The sequence below is a fragment of the Thalassophryne amazonica genome, chromosome 18, assembly GCF_902500255.1.
Source record: "Thalassophryne amazonica chromosome 18, fThaAma1.1, whole genome shotgun sequence".
NCBI classification, from domain to species: domain Eukaryota; kingdom Metazoa; phylum Chordata; class Actinopteri; order Batrachoidiformes; family Batrachoididae; genus Thalassophryne; species Thalassophryne amazonica.
The window spans coordinates 19,819,938-19,827,267 of NC_047120.1; positions in this window are offsets into that span (position 1 = coordinate 19,819,938).

A 7,330-nucleotide genomic window follows, 5' to 3' on the forward strand; every position below is an offset into this window, starting at 1 on the left:
ATTTTAAAGAGAAGGACCAACAACGCCACCCAGGGATACAGCCCTGGGACCAATCAAAGCCCAATTTGTAACAAAGGCTGCGCAAGGTACGGGAAACAGAGAGGTGTGCTTATCACAAGGTAGATTTATTCTGTCAATGAATTTAAAAATATAGATAAAGATCAAAAATTTCACATTTCATGGTACTGCTTTTCACATTCATCTTATATTACACAGAATTAAACTGTTCAGTTTTCAACCAGATCTTATATTGCACCGAGTTAAATTATTCACCTTCAACCAGATTATGTTGGGTGAGCAAGGGTCCAGCTCGGGAAAAAAAAAAAAATAATACAAAAAAAACTGCAAACCAAAACATAAACAACAAACAAGCAAGCAAATCACGCATAAAATTAGGCAAAACTTGACCAAGGCGGGATAAACCCCTCACCCCATATTAATCACAGCAGGTGAAATCAATCCCGTGTAGTGACCAACATCACCAGCAGAGGGCACCCTCTGCAAAACAACGTACACAGCTTTGACAGTCAACAAAGTGGATGAAGCAAACGGCCGTTTAATAGGAGGTAGCAACTCAAACGTACACTCCGCACACCATGGTTCCTTGTGCCTAAATAAGAGACACGGGATAATTAAAAAAAAACAACCATATTAACTCAGCCTGTGTAGTTGAACTCTTACCTGCCAGTGTAGGCGCGCACAACGCACCCGCAGACAGCGGGGGGGAACCCCACAACTCAGGCTCTGAGCAGAATTTGACATTAGCTGTGGCACAGCACGCAAAGCCAGCAACACAGTAGTCGAACACTTAGGTAAAGTTAGAAAGATATTCACAGATTCGAAGTTCACGACTCAATAGATCTTAAGAGAAACGTTGTAGAAAGACAAACACCACTAGTTTCTAACCTCAGGAAGGTAGACAACAAGCTACAACCTTATTTTATCCATATGAACCGTCCTGAGCTGAAAAAAATAACACTGATCTGAATGGGCAGCCGGCAGAGAAACGGAGCTTAGGGACCATCTACAAGTGCATACATGGAAAAAAAAAAAAAAAAAGACACCAGAAAATTATTGAATAAACCACTGTAATAAGGAGTGATATCACCAAATGCACTGCACACATCAGTAGGGTCTTGCTGATTATACTACAGAGCTCAGTTTGGAAAAGTGCGAGTGTCCACCTTCAGTTAAACTTCATGCATCTTTCCAGTTCTTAAGAAGAACCAGCCCAGCCAGCTGAATGACTTCCGACCAGTGGCACTCACTCCACACCTGATGAAGTTGGAGCGGTTCTTCCTCGACTCCCTCAAACCCCAGGTGCAACACACCCATGACTGTCTGCAGTTTGCATATAATGCAGCTGTTGGTGTGGAGGATGCCATCCTCTACCTGCTACAAGTCCACTCACACCTGGATAATGGGAAATGGCACAGTGAGGATTCTCTTCCTGGACTTCTCGAGTTCCTTCAACACCATCCAGCTCGTTGTGCTCCAAGGACAAACCTGAACAGGATGTGAGTGGACCCCTGCCTGGTCACTTGGATCTCCAGCTACCTCACAGACAGGCCACAGTATGTCAGGGCTGAGGGACACCATATCTGACGTATGTAATTGACAGCACCAGCACAGCCCAGGGCACGGTGCTGGCCCTCTTCTCTTCACCCTGTAGACCTCAGACTTCTGCTACACTCTGAGCTGTGTCACATTCAGAAGTTCATATATGACACAACCATTGCTGGATGCATCAGAGGACGACAGAGAGGAGGAGTACAGGAGCCTAGTGAAGGACTTTGCTGCCTGGTGCGACACAAAACCATCTACAGCTCAACACCTAAAAGACAAAGGAGCTGGTCATTGACTTTAGGAAGTCCAGACCAAGTCCACAACCAGTTCTGATCCAGGGAGCTGAGGTGGAGGTTGTGGATTCCTAGAAGTACTCAGGCTGTGGCTGGACAGCAAACTGGACTGGACAAACCACACCATCCACCTGTACAGGAAGGGACAGAGCAGGCTGGACCTCCTGAGGAGACTGCAGCCAGGAAACAGGAAACTCCTGTGATGTTCTAACCAGTCCGTAGTACCCAGTGTCCTCTTTTATGCCGTGGTGTGCTGGGGGGCAGCACATCCAAGAAGGACACATCCAGGCTGGACAAACTGATCAGGTGGGCTGGCTCTGTGGTTGGCATGAAGCTGGACTCTCTGGTGATGCTGGCAGAGAAGAGAACACTGGACAAACTGCTGGATATTATGGAAGATGTCAGTCACTTTCTGCACACCGTCATTAGAACCAGAGGAGCCTCTTCAGCCACAGACTGCTCCTTCTTAAGTGCAGGACCAACAGACTGAAAAACTCCTTTGTCCCTCATGCAATCAGACTGGAGAACTCCTCACTGGGGGAGGAGGAGTAACATGAAGACGGACGATGGGAAGGAGAGAAACAGTAGGAGCCAGTAAACCAGTATTGATCCGTATGTCTGGTATTTATGTTTATATTACAAACTGTTTTTTTTTTAACTTTCACTTTTGATACTGGTTGTGCTTCTTACCCTGTGTGATGCTATACAGGCTGCTGGAACCTCGGTTTCCCTGAGGGAGTTTCCTAAGAGATCACAAAAAGTTCTATCTAATCTAAGCAGATGTGTGCAGGAAATTTTGTGTCATTACACCTTCTAACACTGACACGATTGTAAATTTAAACAACAAAAAATTCTCAATTTTAAACAATGACATTTTTCCAAACTGAGTACTGTTATGTGTCGACGCGGGTTGAGGAGCGGACCTGCGTCTGACGGAACCCAGCGCTAAAATAACCAGAAAGCGGTTCCAATAACAAAAACAATTTATGAGTCACCCTCTGGTGCTAAACAAAGTGTAGAAACTAAAACAGCGTCATTCTGGTGGAGTGAAGGCTGGCACGCTCTCCAGCGCCCAAAGGATCGAAGCCTGGCGCTTCTGGACTCACTGTTACCGCCAAACACCCCCCAGATGGACACGACAAACCGACTCTCTGCGAAGGATAGAAGAGGTGAGGTAAGTCAGCAGTTACAACCAATATCCTTCAAAAGACACACACCATCAGCAACACATTCAGGTCTGTATTTTAAGCTTTATGCAAATGAGCAGCCTCTCACAACAGGTGGAGGATCACTTGTCCGCACGCCACAGCAGTGAGAAGCGAGCTGCACAATTCTCATCACAAATCAAATCTACTGCGTAACAAAATACCAAGTTACTATCAACAAGTAGTCAAACAATTAATCACCTCTGATGTGTGCTGACAGCATGTGTCCCTCACCCTTCCTGCTTCACAGGCACGATGTGTCAAACCCAGGCGCGGTCCTCAGCGTCTCACAAACGAACATCACAAGGTCGAGTTCCCGGCAGTTCTGCTTGAATCACACATGGCTTAAATGCAGAATGCCATCTAATTATCCGCTTCAGCTGAAAGTCTTTAAGGTTGCATGTGAGCACCATCCACAGGTGCTGCACATGATGTTGATGAGGGTGAAGGACTCTTCAGCCAGCACCTTCTCCACAGACAAATCAGTTTTCATGCCACCTGGAGAGCAAAGAAAAGAAAAGAACAACAAAATGTCCAGCCACACCCCCCAACACACAACAAGTACTGTAGTATAACTAGCAGGGCACCACTGTTGTGTGCAGTAAATTTGTGTCACTACACTTTATGACTTTGATGCTATTGAAATTTAAATAGTGAAAAATCCCCCCAAATTTTTTAAAATACTTTTTTTCATAACTGAGTCCTGTAGTATAATCAGCAGGACACCACTGTTGTGTGCAGTAAATTTTGTGTCACTACACCTTATGCCTTTGATGCTATTGAAAATATAAACAATCAAAAATTCTCCAGTAATTTTTTAAAATTACTTTTTCAAAAAGTGAGTGTTGTAGTATAATCGGCAGGACACTGTTGTGTGCAGTGAATTTGGCGACACCACACCTTATGCCTTGATGCTATTGAAAATATAAACAATCAAAAATTCTCCAGAATTTTTTAAAATTACTTTTCAAAAGTGAGTGTTGTAGTATAATCGGCAGGACACTGTTGTGTGCAGTGAATCTGGCGACACCACACCTTATGCCTTTGATGCTATTGAAAATATAAACAATCAAAAATTCTCCAGTAATTTTTTAAAATTACTTTTTCAAAAAGTGAGTGTTGTAGTATAATCGGCAGGACACTGTTGTGTGCAGTGAATTTGGCGACACCACACCTTATGCCTTTGATGCTATTGAAAATATAAACAATCAAAATTCTCCAGTAATTTTTTAAATTACTTTTTCAAAAAAGTGAGTGTTGTAGTATAATCGGCAGGACACTGTTGTGTGCAGTGAATCTGGCGACACCACACCTTATGACTTTGATGCTATTGAAAATATAATCAATGAAACATTCTCCAAATTTTTTTAAATTACTTTTTTCCAAACTGAGTGTTGTAGTATAATCAACAGGACACGGCTGTTGTTTGCAGTGAATTTGGTGACACCACACCTTGTGACTTTGATGCTATTAGAAATAAAAAAAAATTAAAAAGTCTGCAAAGTTTTTCATAATGGCATTTTTCCAACCTGAGCTCTGTAGTATAATCAGCAGGACCCCACTGATGTGTGCAGTGAATTTGGTGATATCACTCCTTATTACAATGATTTATTCAGTAATTTTCTGGTGTCTTTTTTTTCCATGTATGCACTTTGTAGACGGTCCCTAAGCTTCCGTTTCTCTGCCGGCTGCCCGTTCAGATCAGTTATTTTTTCAGCTCAGAGGACGGTTCATATGGATAAAAATAAGGTTGTAGCTCGTTGTCTACCTTCCTGAGGTTAGAAACTAGTGGTGTTTGTCTTTCTACAACGTTTCTCTTAAGATCTATTGAGCCGTGAACTTCGAATCTGTGAATATCTAACTTAACCTAAGTTGAACGAACTTACCACAGGAGAGAGCCCCGAGCCCACGACGCGTGCCCGACAGCACGCACTCCCAACAACCAGGAATCAAACACACACCCCAGCCAGGCTGCTGCTGCCCTGAACCCGAGACACATGCAATTAAATAACACCAATGTCAACCGAGGCTACAGAAAAGCACAAAACTGACCTGTAAGAACGACTGCAACCCTCAGAGTCCGATGCAAACGTGCCGAAAGAAATCGGCACAGAACCCGCAGCACGCCGCCAACACAACGCCACTCCAGAAGGTACAGTGGTCCCTCGTTTATCACGGGAGTCACGTGCTAAAAATAACCCGCGATAAGCGAAATCCGCGAAGTAGTCAGCGTTATTTTTTTACAATTATTATAGATGTTTAAGGCCGTAAAACCCCCGACTACACACTTGATACACTTTTCTCAAACATGCATTAACATTTTATCATGTTTCTCTCCTGTGTAAACACTCTCAAAGTTCAAACCTAGTAGGAAAAATAAGTCCAGTATTATAGAATGAAACCAAAGATCAAAACCTGTTTTCAGCCCAAATACAACCCCTGGCAAAAATTATGGAATCACCGCCTCGGAGGATGTTCATTCAGTTGTTTAATTTTGTAGAAAAAAAAAGCAGATCACAGCCATGACACAAAACTAAAGTCATTTCAAATGGCAACTTTGGCTTAAGAAACACTATAAGAAATCAGGAAAAAAAATTGTGGCAGTCAGTAACGGTTACTTTTTTAGACGAGCAGAGGGAAAAAAATATGGACTCACTCAATTCTGGGGAAAAAATTATGGAATCATGAAAAACAAAGAACGCTCCAACACATCACTAGTATTTTGTTGCACCACCTCTGGCTTTTATAACAGCTTGCAGTCTCTGAGGCATGGACTTAATGAGTGACAAACAGTACTCTTCATCAATCTGGCTCCAACTTTCTCTGATTGCTGTTGCCAGATCAGCTTTGCAGGTTGGAGCCTTGTCATGGACCATTTTCTTCAACTTCCACCAAAGATTTTCAATTGGATTAAGATCCGGACTATTGCAGGCCATGACATTGACCCTATGTGTCTTTTTTCAAGGAATGTTTTCACAGTTTTTGCTCTATGGCAAGATGCATTATCATCTTGAAAAATGATTTCATCATCCCCAAACATCCTTTCAATTGATGGGATAAGAAAAGTGTCCAAAATATCACCTAAACTTGTGCATTTATTGATGATGTAATGACAGCCATCTCCCCAGTGCCTTTACCTGACATGCAGCCCATATCATCAATGACTGTGGAAATTTACATGTTCTCTTCAGGCAGTCATCTTTATAACTCTCATTGGAATGGCACCAAACAAAAGTTCCAGCATCATCACCTTGCCCAATGCAGATTTGAGATTCATCACTGAATATGACTTTCATCCAGTCATCCACAGTCCATGATTGCTTTTCCTTAGCCCATTGTAACCTTGTTTTTTTCTGTTTAGGTGTTAATGATGGCTTTCATTTAGTTTTTCTGTATGTAAATCCCATTTCCTTTAGGCAGTTTCTTACAGTTCGGTCACAGACATTGACTCCAGTTTCCTCCCATTCGTTCCTCATTTGTTTTGTTGTGCATTTTCGATTTTTGAGACATATTGCTTTAAGTTTTCTTTCTTGACGCTTTGATGTCTTCCTTGGCCTACCAGTATGTTTGCCTTTAACAACCTTCCCATGTTGTTTGTATTTGGTCCAGAGTTTAGACACAGCTGACTGTGAACAACCAACATCTTTTGCAACATTGCGTGATGATTTACCCTCGTTTAAGAGTTTGATAATCCTCTCCTTTGTTTCAATTGACATCTCTCATGTTGGAGCCATGATTCATGTCAGTCCACTTGTGCAACAGCTCTCAAAGGTGTGATCACTCCTTTTTAGATGCAGACTAATGAGCAGATCTGATTTGATGCAGGTGTTAGTTTTGGGGATGAAAATTTACAGGGTGATTCCATAATTTATTCCTCAGAATTGAGTGAGTCCATATTTTTTTCCTCTGCTTGGTCTAAAAAAGTAACCGTTACTGACTGCCACAATTAGTTTTCCTGATTTCTTATAGTGTTTCTTAAAGCCAGAAAGTTGCCATTGAAATGACTTTAGTTTTGTGTCATGTCTGTGATCTGCTTTTTTTCTACAAAATTAAACAACTGAATGAACATCCTCTGAGGCTGGTGATTCCATAATTATTGCCAGGGGTTGTATTTGTTTGAGAAATAAAACAGAACGTTTCCTATAAATAATTATGATGGCTTTTAGAACTAACAAATTTATTGTAACAATCAACCTACGAGGTTGGATACATAAGAAATTATTAATAGTGACTGACCAGTATTTCATAGTTCCTCTGACTGCACCT